Raw genomic sequence first — 19,227 nt, forward strand, 5'->3', positions numbered from 1 at the left:
CCGCGTCCCTTTGCGGTAGCGACCGAATCGGACAGTTGATGTGGAAGAACGCACCAGACGGCCGACGGTCCCCTTTCAATCCCAAATGCGGCCCCATTTTCCGTACTGATACGATTATGATCGAAGGTCCGGTTGAGTTGTGTAAGAATTGCTTCATTAACCGAACGATACAGGGCCGACCGATCCAATTCCCCTGGTCCGATAGCGGGCCAAGGCACACAATTATGCAAACTCAACATATACACCACAGTCACACGCATAGCCCTTCGTGCCTGATAGGACCGGTTGGAGTGTTTGATGAGAACGCTGGCCAGCTGTACGATAAATCACACCAGCAATGGCAAAAGTTGAGCAAAAGGACGGTTTCAACTCTCGAAGGGCGCGCACCGCTGAATGTTAAAACAGTGACAATCACGTCACTATCAGTAAAGCATTGCAAAAGCCCGAACCAAGTGGCGTTAGGAATGGAAATTTGCCATCGGGCTTTCTACTGGCAAATGGCCGTTTTCGGGTTACGTGGTTATGTGATGAAGAAACGATCGAACTACGCTACTATCACCGTTCCGTCGGTCGAAGGGAAGGAAAACTTTTAACCTAGCTCCCCATGCACCATGCCTCCAACCCATCAATCCCGGTCTGGGTAGGCTAAAACTCCTTTGGGGATAAGTTTTCCCCCGGGCAGATTTGCCAGCCGCAAAAGGATGTTTTCTTTCGGCCCGGAGCCGAATGCAGATGGTGGTGCGTTTATTTAAGCCATAACTCAACATCACCATCTGCCGGTTGATGGTGGTTTCAATAATTTTCCCCTATGGAAACATACACACACCGTGTATAAACGAATGGAAAGCACCATGGAAACTCATCACCGCAATGAGAAAGGAATGCTAATGTTAGGGGGATCCGCAAACCGCTGTACACATTGTTCGTTGGACGAGCGCGAACGAAAGCAAAAAAAACCCGAAAGCAAAAGAAGAAACAACAGATTGTCCTGACCGCTAGTGCTGCTGCATTTAAATTTCCCAATTTCTGGACGGATTCTTACACGAACGTACCAGCTCCAAAAGCCGCTAGGTGGCTTAAGAAGCGACACACTCGCGCGAAACGAAAGTTCGGAACCATGGGCCAGGATCCTTACCCATAATCGTATCAATTCGTTCAAATGGCTCATTCGTTTCCTCGCTGTCGGCACAAATTGGTCACAAACGATGTGATGCCGTCCGCCGCCATCATCGTTGCTGTCAGCGGCATCATCGTTTCGTTCCCTTTTTTCCCCCCAGCGCCCGAACCGTCCAGCTGTTTCGGAGGCATTTCGGAAGCGCGGAAAAATAAAGCCATAAGCACGGGATTTGCTACTGAAGTAAATGGTAATAAACGTAACAGAATTGATGTCCTGCCGTTTCCTTCCCTTCGGCGAAACAATAACTTCCTTCCCGTTTTGCAACCCCCTTGGCCAGCCGCTTCATCTGCTGTGTCACTGCTTCCTGTCCAAAATTACCTACCTACCTTCACCTTCCTACTGACCACCTTCTCTTCCTGTCAGCGAACGAAAATTAGACACGGTGCGGTGAACCAGACGAGAAGAACTACCAGGCGTCTCCATGAGCTATAACGAGCTCACTGCTCATCTCACGCGTAAGCGAGAGAGAACGAAACAGCAACTCACGGCCACAGCTCACCACTGCTCACTACTAGCCGTCCGGAGCGAAAACGAACAATTCCCACGCCATTACGTCACGCAATGCATCCCGTGCATATGTATGTAGACGTATCCCCGGTATGGATCGGGGACCATCCCACCGGGGAGTGATTGCACTGATTTCTGAGCCCGTTTCCTGTTCGCCTTTTGCCCCCCCCCCCTTTCTCAGTGATTTTGCGTGTGTATGTGTAGTAAACAAACAGCTGAGCTACAACTGAGACAGATCGGAGCTCAGCGTGAGTGCCTCACTCATCTTTGAGCGATGAGCAACTGCTAAGCGTCTCGCGAGAACCATCCCGAGAGCACGTGGAGTTGTTCGTAAAATGTGTTGGCTGGATGTGTGTGTGTGTGCATGTTTCAGGCATTCAAATGGCGGTTGAAATTTGCATCTGCCTTATCAGCATATCTGGTTGGTTGTTGTTTTTTTTTTTTCATTCTTCCCACTTGCTAAAATGGGGGGCCGCCTTTGGTCTATCGGCCGTTTGGCAAGATAATCGAAGTCGATTGGCAATAATAAAAAGGCCAGGATTACTACACTACATTTAGCGGGAACGACAGCGATGAATACGCGATGCGAAGGCTAAAAATGGCTGCAGACTGGAATTTTAAAAACATAAACAGCTTTAGAAGTACCACCTGCAAGATAAGGCTGAAGGTCATACTGTCACTTCTTGTACGAAAATACTTTAGACGGTCGGCAAACAAAAAGGGAAGCAAACTAGACTTCCATGGTAGAAACCCTTTTTTTGTAGCAGTTTATTGTTATGGTACTCAAGCTAGACACGTGCGGATTTGTATTTTAAATTGTTAGCATTGCAGGTTACTGATTCAATTTAACGATTCAAAGTAAAACGCAATCTTCTCCATTCTAAGAATATTTTCTCGTTGAAGAATGTAGATAGGAAATTTATAAAACATCGTAAATAACGAAGATTATATCAAAGGATGGATGGAAAAAAATTCAATTGCTAAATTTTTCAACTTTGTACGAAACGACAGTTATAGTTGGTGAAGTTGGTAATTGAAATTACGAATTAATTTTAAAAGTATTAAAAAGATGTTTATAGAACTACAACCATAATATTCCCATATTTATAATATTAAATAGGTATCTCAAGCTCATTTGTGTTGCAATTAAATTTGGAGAAATTTTAGTAAAATAGCTCACAAAATGGTCAACCCATTTTTATGAGAATAGTAAAGTAACGAATGCAATTGTTGACTGGTTGCGCAAATATCTAAGCAGACAAATAGACTGCAACATAATTTCCAAAAAAGCTAATTTCAATTATTACATTGTCGGTTCAGAACACTAACTCCATGTGTTCGCTCACACTGTTGAGATTTGACGCTCCCAAATTTGCTCCATCGTGTCCTTCTGCTCCCCAGTAACGCCACAAATCCTCGCGAGCGTATTTATGTACAAAAGTTTCGAAAGAGAGCTAGTGAGGGAGAGCAGAATCGTCACCGAACGCAATGCGTGAGAGTGTCAACAAATAGGGTACGAGCAAGATCATACCTTAATGACCGGATAAAGAGTAAAATCAGAGCCAAATAAACGAGTCAACAAAAGAAGCAACAAAAAACACACATCACCCTCTGGCTCTCGCTCTCTCGATTCACACACAGTAGAAGCTTCAACCACGCGGTACATTCGCTCTCTCGCGCGCACGGGAGCATAACGCGAACGAACTTACCCCCGCCAATCATAGCGACGGGTGAGTGTGAAATTCGCACAGGACTCACAGCGAAGCAACCCCAGCAGCAGCAGCAAGCAGCATCCAGGGCAAAAATTGGTCACCATCGATTTCAGTCAGGTGTAGTCTGCGTTGCGAACTGGTCGGAAGTGTTCTGCCTTTGCTCTCCACCAGCTGGTCAGCGTTTTCACTCAGTGAGTCTGCCTTTTTTTCTGCCTTTTTTGAATGGTCAAAGTGAAGTGCAAAAGTGTGTGCGAGCAAGTAGGAAAATTCGCACACAACACCAAAAAAGAAAAACGAAAGCTCAACAAAGCCCTAGATGTACCGTGTTTGAGGCTGTTCTCAATCGTATCGCATTCCTGCTACTTAGTCAGCAGATTTAGTTTCGTGGTTTCGTTTCCGTGGTGCGTGTACGTGTGAGTGTTGGGTACGTGTGTACGTGTGCATGGTTTTAGGCCTCCCCACAAAAAAAAACCCCAGCCTCAGCGAAACGGTGCCTGAAGTTTTCCGAACTGGAGCAAACAAGATCTGGATCGCTTCGGTGCGTTTAACGCCCCATTCCGTGACGCGAGTGGGCCTGTTTCTCAGTGCAGTTAACGCAAAATAGCAGTTCCTCGCAATGATAATCCTGTAACAAAACACTCACTACTACCTTGTTGTTTTGCAACAGCAAGCAAGCAAGCAACAACAACAAAAAAAGGGTCACAAGAAAACCAGAAGGTTTCTGGCCGTGGAGGTACGCTTTATGTGGATGGAAGTGGGCGAACAGAAGTACAACTACAACGGAAAGGAAACATAAAAATCCATCAAAAATCGACAGTGAGAGAGAAGCAGAGAGCAGCAACCGTATACGCGATATTTTTTTGCCTTTTTTTTTTTGGTTGAGTTTTCCCTTTTTTGCGTGTGTTGTAGCGCGACCGTGTAACGTAGGAGTGCCCTTTGCCGTTTCATCTGCAATATATAACAACAAAATTGACGGTCCTTCATCGAATGAACGGTTAGCGATTTGCTAAAAGCCCATTTACTTTCGCTGATCAAAGATCAAAGCGTTCACCAGTGCTTCCCGAGAAAAAGTCGACCTTTTGCGTGCTACCGAAGTAGGTAGGCACAAACCGTGAAAGTAGTGAAAGGAACGAAAAGCGAGAAAAAATAGATTAAATTCATCCAAAAATGCGTCTTTCCTTCGGCATGCCGTGTGTGTGTGTGCGTTTATGTGGTTGGTTTGTGGCAGATACCTTGGGGTTTACCACTGCCATCTCCGACGGACGGCAAAGTTTGGCTCCGGTCCAGTCATTTTCATTACATTCCTACGCTTTCGCGTTCGGTCCGTCGTATTCACACGCGCGATGCGAAGAATTATAAACGGTCAGCACACGGTGGAAACAAAACAAGTAGAAGAAAAAAAAACAATTTGTCGATCACAACAATTTCCTATTTTATATGAGTTAACCGGTAGCGCGTGGAGGTAAAGTTAGCCACACAATAGACCCCCGGGCTGATCGAAAACCCGTACGAAAGGGGGTCGAATCTAGACAGGGGGTCCGGAAAATGGTAAATGGCAAAGAAATAGAAAATTAATTTCAGCACTTTTTCTTCCCGTTTTCCGGACGATTGATGAGATTCTTTTGGTTAAAACTGTGTAAAAAGTTTAATCGGTTTCATTGCGGTTCGCTAGCAATGATAAACATTAAGATTAAAATACTTTTGGTGCAAAGCATTGGTGATATATTTGATGTTTTTATTAAAAAAAAAATTTATTTTCAAAAATCCGTTTCCTTTAACAAGACTCGAGTAATTTTAAATTTCAGACACTGATGAATAATAACGATGTTCGAGAGAGTTTAATTTAGCCTTTTGCTGGCCCTAAATCACCAACTTTCAATTGTCACTTTCTTTCGAAATCTCCCTCCTTATCAGCGTTGTATCGCAAAACAAAAAATCAAACAGTTCCGACACAAGAGGAAATGTTCGCAAACGACCCGACAAACAACGCGACGTACCACCAGCCGTGTGAATTTTCATTTACCGCCCGATAAATGACGTGAATAGCGCGCGTACAGGTGCTAGGTGACGTGTTTCGTTCGAAAATCGGGGCCACTTTTGTGCCGAGTTTTCCACCGTAGACCGTGCAACGATAGTTGTGACGAAATATGTGCACGTGTATGTGTGTGTGAGTGGGTGAGTGATTGTGCTTGAAGGGCCTTAAAGTCGGAGTCTCAATCCGACAGGCAAGCGAAACCTTCCACGGCCGAATACGTTGAAATTTATCGATACACAAACCGTAAACCACAAACGCGCCGTGCGTGAACGAGAGCGAGTTGGAAGCGAACGGGAAGGTGTTACGAACGTGGGCGTGATCTTCGAAGGGTACCAGTCGACGGGAACGGTGGAAAACCTCTAAACGCAACCAAAGAAATTACATCTTCCAGGTAAGCAAGATCAATCTTCACCTTCTTCGTCCCGTAGAACAGGAACAACAAAAAATTGTACAAAAGACCAGGCGTCTCCATGGTGTGGAGAAAAACGGCACATGCTAGAAACATTCCTAGGCAGTGACCGCAATCCGTTAGAGAAAGAGCTTTTGCACCATGGTTCAGCGATGCTCGAGTGGTTCGGAATGAAAAGCGAAGTCACAAAACAATTGCCTCACACACACCCCGCTGTATGTGTGCGTGAATGTGTGGATGAGAGTTTTCAAATGGGGGTGCGTTATTTAATGATGTTGCTAGAGCGGCTTCCACTGCGATAGAACACACTGTTTTTGTGTGTCAGTCAACAACGTTCCATGCATTCAGCAATGGGTCTTGTTGATAGCCACTGACTGACTTTCCTACTCTCCATCTTACGCGCCGCAATTACACACACACTCATCCCCAAGTGAAAGGGGTAGACTTTTGAATTTCGTTTCATTTATATATAGGGGTTTTATCTGCGAAGAATTTTTGCACTACTTCTATCGCGTATCCACCCACCTTTCTACACCATATTCAGCATTACCCGTACACTACACTCCGGTGAGTGTAACGGAACCTCACTCTACCGGGGTGGGTACCGCTACCAAAAAGGTGTTAAAATATAAAACTTTAAACATTTCATCCCCATCTGATGCTAAGCCTCTTCGGCTGAGAGATGGTAAGCTTACGGTGCGCGTTAGACACCCAGCCGTGGAAAAAAGGGTTGCACAAGTTACAGCAAAAAACAAAAACGGAATGAAAGCGATAAGAACCTGAAGCAAAAACAAACAAACATAAAAATGAATGACATAAAAAAAAGATGCAAAATCCTGCTTGGATGCCCAAACCCCCAAACCTTCGGTTTGAAAATGTTTTTTTTCCTCTCCTCTTCCTTTTTGTTTGACGTAAGAAATAAGGCCAGAGTATGCAAAAACGAATCACTACGGACGATGGACGATCATCACCAAGGGATGTTGGTACCCTACGAACTTGGTTGTAGAGCGAGAGAGAGAGAAGGAGAGAATGAGTGCGTAAAAGTAAGCGAAAGGACAGCTACCGAACCGCGTAGCAACGGACACGTAGCCGTGTGCACCAGTACCAACACTAGCAAACCGTTATCAACAACCAACAACAACCCGTCAGTACCCGCCGTCACGACTACAGAAGCTCGACGCGTACTTCATCGCATGGTACTGTGGATGCTGCAACGAAGCACACCACATTCACGCAGCATTCAAAACGCCCTGAATCGAGCTTTCTCTCCCACCGGTGCTCGCTCTCTCTCGCTGTTTACTGCTTTCTCCGAATCACTTCTCGGGAACTGCGTGTGTATGTGTGTGTGTCTTTTTTCATTTTATTCTTTGCTGCTTTTCTCCATGGTAGCATGGTTTCCTTCGTATTGTTTTGTGCGTGCCATAATATGGAAAAGAGAAAAAGCCCCCGACGAATGAGAGAGAGAGTGAGAGAGAGCGAGCGGGGAATAAACAGCAAGTTGTTTATGTGGCTGTGTGTATACGGTTGTACACTTTCGCTTCTCGTTGTTCTCTTGTGCTTGCCTTACGAACACAAAACTGCGTGCGGTAAGTTGTAATAGAAAACGACCAATACACAAACACACACAAACTTGACGAAGGGACAGGAGGGAAAAACCATTTCCCTATCATCTGTGAGCGCGCAAATCCCTTCCAATTCCAAACTGACGGATGACACTGACTGGCTGTGTTTTTGAGGGTGTATGTGACAAGGGTGGAGGTGACTAACACACAGTTAAAAAGGCATGAGCGTGCTTAAATATGTAACGGTAGTGTAACATTCTCATCCTTCATACCTTTTTGTTGTTGTTGCCGTAACGGCAGGGAGGCAGCGTGCGTGTCGAGAAAATTGAGCTATTCTCCTTCTCTATCCTGCATGCTGAAGAAAGGCTGAAGGAAGAAGCCGGAACAGTGGAGACTCATCTCGCGGGTTCTTTTACCTGTCCCATACACACATACACACATCGTTAACGGACCAGTTTACCATGGTGACGGTTTTATAACAGCGTTCAGTCCCGAACGGTGTACAATATTAATATTTTTTCGTTACACTTCAACTTGTAACGTCAAAGCGTTCGTTTGATAAATGGCCACTGTTTGATAGTAACGTTAAGCAGCGAAAAAATAGCTTGCTAAAATGCTTGTTTATCGATCTAAACTACTAAAGCCCGTGGTAGGTTGAAGAGGTAGGAAATCACGGAAAATGTCCCTCTGATAATCCGTGGAAATATGATTGAGTGTACAGCAATCGTTGATGGTCGCTTTCATTGCCATGTTCTACAACCAGTGTGCAGAGGGAAACAGCTGCAAACCATTGATTTTTCTTCTCTATTTCCATCTTCCATCTTCAGTTTTTGGGAATGGGGGAAAATCCAACCATCGCCGATCGTAGGGTGGAGTAATTAAAAATCAATTTTCCATCCATCCGCTGGTCGAGAGGGGATGGTTGCAAACGCACACACCCACACACACACACACAGTGAGTGAGCATAGCGTCCGAACAGAAGCAATGAATAAAAAAAGCACTCACACACACCTCATCTCAGTCAGGCACTCGAACTCTAAAGGACGATAGATAAAGACAGGGAAGAAGAAACATGACAGCAAATAAACCGATTGATAAGCGAGAGCACTCTCCGCCAAAAATGTGCACGTGTGAGAAAGAGGGAAATAGAGAGGAAAAGAGAGAACGAATGATAAAATGATTTTTATAGATGCGTGTGCAAGAAAGAGAGAGAATGAGAGAGATAGTGAGGAGGGTGAAGGGAGGGTTAGGTTGTTTTTTTTATTGTTGTTATTGCTGTTGCCGACGACGACAATGTTGTGAAATGGCAATAAATAAATACTATCGCATTCACACGCCCCCCACACACACACAAACCGGCACAGAGACACACATTTTAATGTTGTTCGTGACGCACACACCCAGACTTAGCACGGCAAAAGCGATTGATAGCGAAATCCATCATAAACATAGCAAAAAGGTTCCTCCCTCCTAGGACTGCTTCTTGTGCTTTTGGTGACACGTCCACCCACTCACCCCTCGCAAAAGCTGAAGCAGCGGGTTTTGCTCGAGCTATGAGAAAATGGCTGCTGCTTGCTGCTGTCTCCGGTTCGCATCCGGTTTGCATGATGGTCTCACTAAAGAGTGGGTGGGCAGAGGGAGAAGGGAGGAGGGAGGAGTTGAAATCACGGCAACCCATGGCAACCTCCATGGCGTACGGTACCAAACCGTGTGGTGGTGTGTTTTTCGGGAGGGGGCACAGAAAGCAGTGCTACGCGTGTGTGTGGGAAAATGTGCTGTTGCTCGTGCCTACTGCTCCAAAATGGGTGGCGGCCCCTTGTTGCTGTAGTGCGCGCTGATGAGAGGATACGCTATGTCGATGGGTAATAATGTTGCCCTTAGCTTGTATACTACCGTCACCTCCACATCACGGCTTCCGGTACACTTAGCGATCCGGCTGTCAATGTTACGAAGGGGCACGAATCGGGTGGGCGAATGAATGTTCCGTTCCTGGTGTGACTGATTCGCCTTTCTTGTCTCGTTCTCGCCCGCTCATCTTTCAAAACATCACCAATGCCCACCAAACCGAAAACCCTCGGTCAATCGTCAATTTGTCATCAAAAAGTGATCACTTGGGTGTGTCCATTTTGGGGAGGCCCGGCTCCCGGATCGGCCGGAACGGCAAATCTGTGATGTTGATGTTTTCGCATAAGGATTAGAGCGGATTTCAGCAGAATAGAGGATGGATCGGTCCCCTAGCACAAAGCGTCATGCACCACTACTGCTCTGTGTATTGCCCTGTAGAGAATGAGCAATTGATGGAGATGCTTCCTCGGTTCCGTGCTGAGTGGGGTTGCGTGGCGTGGAAATGCATTTGCTACTGAAAGCCGTACCGCCTGAATGGATATGTTTTTTTGGAACATGTCTTTTTTCTTTCATCCTCTCTGACCGGAAAAGCACTCTATACAATGATTTCGAAATTTACATGCCTTCGAGAGCACTAAAATAAATATTTTTATCTCTCGGCAAGTTTCACAAGTAGCAAGAAACGATGCCATTTTTTATCGCTCTGCTTCGTATCAATTTGTGGTAGAGATTGAAGAAAGCTTGGCGAAGGTGTCTATCAACGTCGTGAACATCATCATTCAATAATATTGATCATCTTGACATGCCAGTGAAGGCATCTTGTTCTTTTTTTGTTTTGTTTGCTACTGCAATACATTCATGCGTGAATATAAAGAATTGATGGCATCACGCAGATGAAAGAATTTAGGAAAGGACCATAAAGCTGGGCAATCAGTACTTCGGTGTGTAGAAGCTCACATTCCAGCTAAAAATGTTTTTTTATTCTGATTTTCGTTTATGATTTAAGCTTTTCATTGAATTTTTAAAGATCAATACGATAATTAAAGCTTGTCAGCAATTGAAAAACTGAAAAACGAGCGAAAATATTGCTTTCAATAATTGAAAAAAGGGCATTTCATTGAAATATAATCTCCGATTTGCATTTTGGGCTTGAACTAAGCTTGAAGTTCTGCAACAACTGTTTTTAATATACCGATGTGTTAGACGATATCTAAAACAAATATTCTTTATTGATATTCGCTTCTCTTGTAGTACGAACTAAACGGATTAAGATAGTTAATCCTTGTCCTGTATAATTCACAAAGCCTTAAAATATTCCTTTGAGCACACTTAAAAACTTTCCTAGCCACAGGTAAAAACTGCTGCTTTCGATTAGTGGCAACAAAAAAACAGGACCCTTTTGATTGATTTCCGATGACTCAGCACGAGTTCAATTTGTAGTTTTCTTCGATCGTGCTTAAAACTTTCGCATTCCCTGAAGAACACCGAAGAAAAGTTTTCCGATAAAATTTATCACAAAAACTGCAAAACAGAAAACTTTTTTTTAACATTTCTATGTTTAATGAGGTAAATAAATATAGTTGATAAAACATAAATAATGTTACATCTCTGCAACCGTTACAAATTAAATTAAATGCTAAAATTGTTGAATGAAATATTTTTATGTAAAAATTCACTTCAAAATCAACTTTGTGAGGCCGTTAAGAAACATTCAGGCACGGGTGAAGTTATTCATTCAAAATTTTGTACCATCACTACTAGACAGCAATTCTGCCCTGCCAATCTACAGATTGCCGGCACATTGAGAGAAAAATGAAAAAAAACCACGAAGAGAAACGTATCGACGAAGCAAAAGAAGAAGAAACCACTGTTTCTCGTAAATTTACCCAGCAAAAATGTAATAGAACGCTAAGTGACAGGTGTCAGAGGATGGATTCTGATCGGCAAACGCAGACAAGAGGATGAAGGAGTAAAATATTCCCCAACAAGCAGAATGTGTTTTCCCATCGCACCGTTACTTTGGGCCGGTAAGGGCCGGTGATGAAGGGAGTAGAAAAGGAAGAGAGGGAACAATTTTTGTCACTTTCTTTCACCCCTTTTTTACTCATCCCGCCTTGAGGGACCACGACCTAGCTGACGCGTTTTTCTTGCCGGTCTGGTGTATATGTCGCCTCTCATCTCAGTTGATTTTGCCGTTCGTGTACTTGAAGAATCGCTCGGCGGTGGACAAAAAAAACACAACCACTTGCGATCGATTCGTCGCCTGCAGCGGAAAAGATTGGCCGATTGGCCCGTCGCCAAGGTGTCTGCAAGCCGCTGAGACAGGCTGTAAAATTGCACACCAGCGAAGGTGGTCATCAACGGAAACGGTACCGGTGAGAGAGACGGTGCGATCCCTCGGCCACGGCAGTAATGCATTAATGGCTATCGTTGGCTACCCCGAGCGTTGTCTACGAAAGATTAGCAATCAGTGCTGTACGGCAACCTACATATTTTGGTGTCCGACAACAAACTTTGCGGATAACAAAAACACGACCACGACTTCGGACACTTGTAGAAGATGTGTACCGAGGTGTGGATGGATATGCGGTGGAGGTCAAGTAGACCGGTTCCGTACCGTGATGTTGATTGGGTTATTAATAAGCACTATTTTCGAACACTTAGCGGAAGTATGGTAGCAACACCGTCAACAACCACCAGGCACTTTAAATACGTTTGACGTTCACGGTATTAGTTAAACGGGAACGATTGCGAGAACGAACCGCGTGATGCGAAAGGGTATGGGCAAGTGAATTAAATTAATTATGCGTTTTGTGTGGGAAAAGGATGCAATGGTCTCCCGGTGGGAAATCTGCACCATGTGGTGATGATGCGTCCACGACACGGGCGACACAGCTGAATCATTATCGTCCCTCGGCTGCAATTTGATGAAATTTTATCTGACATAAATGGAAAACGCATCCGCGCAAAGGGAACGTGGTGGAGACTAATGCCGAATTAAGTCATCTAATGCAATCGAACGTGCCCATTTATACAGTGGGAGATTAAAATGAAATGGGCTGCCTCTTTAATGCCAAGGGAAACACGCGGCAAGGCTTAAGTGCTTTTCGCTAATTAACTATGCTATCGATGCCGGCAGCATTCTGTGCTGGTGGGCCAGGTGAGGTTCCCGATGAAGCAATCGATTCCATTTAGCAGAATTCATTTTTTTTTTCAACTCACAAGTTCGTTAAACCTGCCTGCTGCATCCAGCGGGTGCACACTTTCTCCGCCGATGCGTTCACGACGACTCGCGTCCGAATGGTGCGACATTTTCCGCCGACGGTGTTTCGTGTGTCCGCCAACACTCGGTGCTAAAAATACTATCCTACAGCCCCCAAGAAGCACAACACAACCCTACCGGTAAAGATCATCATCGGCCGTGCCATGGATGTGAATCTGTCTGTTAAAAATAGTTCAACTCAATTTCATCAAAAAATGGTTTCCACCGCGGTATGTGATGGGAGTCGTGAATTCTGCTGATGGATCTCCAATTGATCGGCATTTGTCCAGTTTTCGCGACAAGAAAGCTTTTTTTCTAGATGTAGGCTGTGTGAGATAATGCACGGAAATGACTGTAAAAGCACAACGATTGTTTTTGTGGTGAAATTTGGCAGAAATACCGGTAATTACCATTACACCAAGCGTCTTTTCCGTTGTCGGGGGAGAAAAGAAAATTTCACCTTCATTTACTGTACAGCTAATGGGACAAAAACAAAACGTTGTTTTGATTGTGGTGGGAAAAAATAACAAAAAACATCCACTAGGGAGCGAAAAAAAACTGCGGAACAACACGATATAGATCCGTATCGATGATGATGGATTTGTTGCTCACATTACATGGAAGGAGTTTTTTTTGTTCCAACTAACTTTGTTATGTTTCGATCTGTGTTGCTGTGGGTTTGCTCCATACGGCAGGCCATGCGACAGAGCGAACGGTGAATTTGCTTTAGTAAAATTAAAGAACAACAAACTGCACGCTCAAAAACCATTTCCCAAACGGTGGAATTTTCAGACGAGAAAAATGTGTTTATTTAAAATGGACAGCTTTTAGCACAATGTTTATGTGCACTGGTAGAGGGAACATGGGCACTTTCCATAGCTTAGAAGAAGCAGAATTCATTTTATGACTCACGAATTGAAAACAGAATATTGAGAAAAATTTCTTTACTTTCTTTAAAATGAAAAGAAAATTATTTTGACTATTTTCAATATATATATATACAAATGACATTAAAATTCGTGAAGCAAATTAAGTTGCAAAGTTGCTGTCAACACAGCATTCTAAATTGAAATGAAGTAGAAAACAATTCAAAAACAAAGCACCCACCGCGCAGACTTCCGATCCAAATTTATTCTAAGAAATGCTCCAATGAATAAAGCACTGAGCGTAATTAAAATAGCAACAAAAAAAACACCCTCTAACGTAAACAAAGCGACACTAAGCGTGCAGTGAAAATTCTAATTTCATGCTTCAAATTTACGGCGTCTCTAATTCAAAATGACGGCGTGGATAGATAAGTTTCCTTCCGCGCCGGTGGCGCCATGAAAGGTGGGAAAATTATTTTCACGACGAATATTTAAAACGTCATTAAATTGTTTCACCACCGCCCCAAAAGCAGTTCCTCACGGCGGTGCCGGTTAGCGATGCTCGGGAGCCGGCTTGATTTTCCGCACACATGTCATAAAGAAAAGCAAACGCGGCTAAGGTGAAAAGGAACCATAACCGTGCGCAGCTGCAGGTCGTTTGGACGTGGCCGTGGGAAAAGGAAAAAGCCACAACAACCAGTACTTCTTTTACGAGTCTAATACACTCTACACGTACAGGGTCTTCCATTTACTGGGTGGGTCGCCAGGCTAATGTCGCGAAATGTTGCATCCGTTCCGCAAAATCAACGAGAAAAAGGATTTTTTTATGGGCAAACTTCAAAAGAAAAACACCTTTTGCGCCCGTACACGAAGCAACGTAATCAATCTTTCATTCAGTTAATGACTTCTTTTTTATAGCACCTCCCGATATGGTGTTACGAGTTTTTGGGCATTTTTTCTCTCTCTCTCCCTTCTGCTCACCACGCGAATTTAATGATCAAACTTTGGGTGAAAACAAAAAAGGAAAGTTTTGCTTGCAAATGTGATACCTTACCGTATTGCTGTTAACAATGGAAGCCCACTTTGCTATTTATAACAGATTGGGTAATGGTAACATTCTTTTTCAGTTTTTATTGCCTTTTTTTGCGCCTTTACCAAGCTTAATTCATTAACAAGAATTATAACGGACGAAGCGCCAGTTGTGATCGCTCTTTTGTTGTAACATCGTGCCAAGCGCGTGAAGCATATCTAAACGCAATAAAGCATAGAGTGGAATGAACCAAAGAAGAAAAAAAATGAAAGCAAATTCTCACCACTCCAACTTCACACACACACACCTCTTTAAACAACATGGATAATAATCTTGCGAACACAAAAACTGACTCCACCCCAACTCCTCCCCCTCCCCCACCCTCTCCCACTCGACGGTTCCGTTTCATCTTCCTAACCTAACCTCAAACACGCGTTTCGTACATTTATGGGCAGGCATTCATCATTCCGCATTGCTGAAAGGTAGTTTGGCCAGTCGCTTAAAGGATACGCGCGCGTACGGTAACATAACGCGCACCATCACGACGGCTTGAATCGTCGCCATCATTAACCGGCCCGGGGGTCCGGGGTTTGGTGGATGATATTTTTTAAGCACTTAACGCACCATCCGCTTCACGGCAACGAACGGCGTAACACAGCAAAAACCACAGCCTAATTAACAACGCACCTTATCAACTTCGGGCGCCGGCGTCGGGCGCCGCCGTAAGTTCAATGGTGCCGATGGTGAGAGCGTTATATAAAGCGTAACATTATCGGTCTCCCGTTGTTGCTTCGACTGGTAGGCCTGGTGGCAAACAATCGCAACCCGATACCCGAACAATCCTTCATAATGTGCTTCATAATTGTTCCACCATCGGTTGAGCAATTTATTTGATTTATTAACGGCCACACGATGTAAAACCCTGCCCCAGAACGGTTGCCCTGTGTTGCCATTCTATCAACCACGGGCGGCAGTTTATCTTGTGGCTGGTTGGTATCACCAGACCACCCCCATTTCGCTCAGCGCCACTTACCTGGTGACATTTCGGTGAAAATCTTTCCTCCTTTCGGCACTCACGGGCGACCGGCGTGATAGTGCCCTACCGAAAACGGTATACAAATTGACGACGGTGCACCCGTACGCGCGTACGAGCTGCTTCGGTTTTCGGAAAATGATCGCTAATTTGCTTCACCTATTATGGAGCTTCATTTTCGCCGTCGCCGTCGCCGTTCCGCCCACCGCCCACCACTCCAGCGCCTTGGCCATGGTTTTGCTAATGCGATAGGCATGGGGTCGCCACGCACCTCATAAATTAGTCACACCAATCTTCATCGGTGATGGTGGTGGTGGTGGTTTTCTCTACTCACACCTTCAAACCCTTGCTCCCACTTCCCTTTCCAACCTGTCCGGAAGTTTCGGTAACATGGTTTCGGTTAAAAAAAAAGCGTAACCCAACCTGGCAAAGGGGAACATCTAGATCGCAACATCATTCTGCTCACGGTTCTGAGCAGACGGTAGGTCGTAGTGAGCCACCGCCTAATGGCAAGGCAAGATTTGGCTTAATGTTTACATTTCAATCATTTCGTGTCTTGATGTGAGAAATACACACAAAGAGGTAAGGAGGAGGTGGAGAGGAAGGTGACGTAGGAGGAGAGAAAAACGTTACACACAGACGGTACAAAACGATAACGATGACTTCTTCGATCGTCATCGGAAATGCGGTACCGGGCGCCTCCATCAATTTCGCTCCTACTTGATGGAGACGCCTGGTCGTTTTTGGGTTGGGGAGGTACCGCTGTTGATTTGGGTTTCGGTGTACGATCGGTGCTGGCGTTAGCCAATCATACTTCGGTTGCGTGTTGTTTCATTAAAAATGCATCACTTTTAGTGTGTGTGTGTGGGTAGTGGGTTACCGCCCTAGCCATTATCCTTAGTCGGTGCGCGGCCATGGGTAAAATGAACGGAAATTTGGATTGTAAATTAGCGGAAGTCTGATGCCGGTGTGTTGTTTGCAAAAGGGGTTGCCGGTTCTAGTTAGTTTTAGCTAGATTTGATTAATTGCCTTCGGATCGGATCAGCATTCATGCATGCGTAATGTAACGAGGTTATTTATTTATTAAAAGAAAATATTTCAAAACTTTGCCCAAGAAGGTGTCGAACACTTTCTTGGACTGTTTTACATAATGCAATGAAAAACATGTTATCAAGAATATTGTGCCACTGAAAAGTAGGACTGGCTTTTCGATGGCTAGAAAATACAAACTTTTTTATCAAATTACTTTGAATAACGCCACATTTAGAAAATTGTTGGAAAATCTATCCAACAATTAACATGCTTATTTGTCTTGTAAGTTAGTTCTGGTTCTTCAAAACATCAAAATGAGTTTAGAATATCTTGTCCAAGCGCCAAAGAGAGAAGCTACAGACGACAACTGACAGTTGTTTTTCTTTTAAAAAACGTTGCTCGAACCATCTCCTTAATAAATTAATAAAAAACACACAATAAACAATAAAAAAACCCGAGTTAGCATGCTTGATTTGTAGGTTTCTGTGTGAAAACACGACCCCACAAAAACATGTACGAAAATAGAAAAACCATGTTTGTGCATCAAGTTAAAACTGTTTCACGATTCAAAACTCTTTACCCATGCAAAGCACACTGATACGCCACCCGGTACAGACACTTGTCGGGCGAAATAAAATGAAACGAGTGGCCAGATTACGCACCCAGAACTTTCCAAAAAACCAGTTTGACCACTGATAGCATCAACGGTTAGCTTCATCAACTAATTCCCAGCCCCAGAAAACGGGTTGGGGTTGGAAACCCGTAAAGTAAACTACAATACGACCGAACTGTCTAAATAGCGTCTCACCATTGCGGCATAAAAGTTAAAGCCCAATGCAAACACACACACACACAGCATACCATAAATGGACCGATCACCATGCTCCACCAAACCCCGAAAACCGAACCATCACCGAACCACCTCGAGATAACGTTTTTATTTAATTTTATGCGGTAATTTTCTCCCTGACCAACCGAACCTTGATCTACTTCCATGCGGTAAGAGGCATAACGTTCTGGGCTGTGCCTTCGAGTTCGTCCTTTCACCAATTTAGGGTAGGACGGTCCTGTTCCGTTAATTCTGCCAACTCTTGCCTTTCCGCAGCAGCAGGCGGGCAACAGTGATGAAGCAATAACTGGCCATCGTCAGAAAATTGGGCCTCTAGCTGACAAAAGCGAAAAACTTTTCCTTTTTTTTTGGCACACGTTTGCACTAGAGCGCAAAAGCTAAAACCGGCGCTAAGATAGAAAGCATCACAAACCTACCAGAGGGAAGGAAGAAACAAAACACAAAAAAACTGCATGGAAAAGACGACGCCTCGAACTCACCTAAAAGCATGCCGTTAGTACCGAGGCTCGCGCGTTTCGTGACGCGGTCCATTCAGCAGCAGCAGCATCTCCATTTATGAAGCATCAATTTCACGCTCTACTCTAAATGGACGGCCATTTCCCGGCGTGTCCTTTTAGTGGCTTCACTTGGGAATGTTTTTTTCGTTGTTGTTGTTACCCTCTTTGTCCCATTGCCCTGTTTTGTTCATCTCATCCATCTATAAAGCTTTTCTTTTTTGGTTGCTTGCTTTCCAAATACTTTCCCTCGCTTTCGTGATGTCAGTTTGGTTTTGTTTTGTTCGTTTCACCCATTCCACCGTCCACCACCATGGTCACCACTTCGGCGTCCATTTCAACCACCAAGCATTTCCTCCATTTTCATTCAATATTTTCCTCTGAATGGGGTCCCTGGTTATGCTGCTAAAAATATTGCATCCTTTCCCGGGGCGCTACTACCAATTTCATGGCCTATTTTCGGTGCGCCACATTGCTTACGGTGCGTGCTTTCGTTCCACTTTTCGTCCACTCACCATTAGGCCCAGGGGTTTTGCGTGACGGTCGTGTTTCCGGGGGGGTAGGATTCGAACAGAACCCTTACCACAAGACGGATGGGTCATGAATGAAACCGGGAATCAACTCCCGGTGCAAGTGCGGTCGTGCGTGGCCAGCATCACGCGACCATAGCGAAGCGGTAAGGTGATGCTGCACCATTGTGGAGGGTTTTTTATTTTATTATCAAAAAGGATCACGGTGGCCTTCACCTTATACACTACCGTCTCCAGTAAGGCTTGGGGATGAAATTTCGGGATTTCGTTTCGGTGAAGTCTCACGGATTGCGAATGTGATTTATGGTGATGGCTCATGGATTTTTGGGGATGGCCACCATCGAATGGCTCTGGCAAAGTCTTGGGCGTTGGTTCTCGATCGGTTCATGCCTGAAAATCGGCTCACCGAAGAAAGTAATAACAATCGAGATGATGATGCACGGACGCTTGCCTGTTTGAAAATCCGACAAAACAGCCCCGAAAATCGAGGGGAAAAGGAAACAAAATGGGAACCCGGCAAAAACACACACACACCGGTTCGAGAGCGTTTTGGTCCCGATGCTGTAATCCGATAAAGACATTACCGAGGCCGTATGGGTCGGTGCCCTAAGCCAAGCGGGAAAGGTCGGCCTTAACGATGAGCTAATGATTTATGAAATTTTCTTCAATCTCCTTACCGTATATGTTCTGTGTTTGTGTGTTTGAATGGCTGCACATCCCAGGCAGCTAATGTGACAGGTAATGTATTAAATTTTTAATCAATAAAACAACACACGATCGAATAATCTTTTATGACGGTTCTATTTGATGATTCATCATTTGGGATAAAATGGGGGAAATATCCGTAACATCTGAGCAGATCAAAAGCATATTTATAAGAAT

General features: G+C 44.4%; 1 protein-coding gene across 14 annotated transcripts in view; it reads left to right on the top strand.

Annotated features, from left to right (window-relative positions):
• Positions 1–2,803: 2,803 nt before the first annotated feature.
• Positions 2,804–19,227, top strand: part of LOC125761428 (glutamate-gated chloride channel) — a 91,396-nt gene continuing 74,972 nt past the window's right edge. For 5 of the 14 annotated variants that reach the window (XM_049422551.1, XM_049422552.1, XM_049422555.1 and 2 more), the window contains exons 1-2: positions 2,807–3,587; positions 5,311–5,822. The gene's annotated coding sequence lies outside the window, so the exon portion shown is untranslated. Of the gene's footprint in view, positions 3,821–5,254; positions 5,823–19,227 lie in introns of those variants that run through there. The other 9 variants (XM_049422545.1, XM_049422548.1, XM_049422549.1 and 6 more) reach the window with 5 other exon arrangements.

Source organism: Anopheles funestus, chromosome 2RL (genome assembly GCF_943734845.2).
Source record: "Anopheles funestus chromosome 2RL, idAnoFuneDA-416_04, whole genome shotgun sequence".
NCBI classification, from domain to species: domain Eukaryota; kingdom Metazoa; phylum Arthropoda; class Insecta; order Diptera; family Culicidae; genus Anopheles; species Anopheles funestus.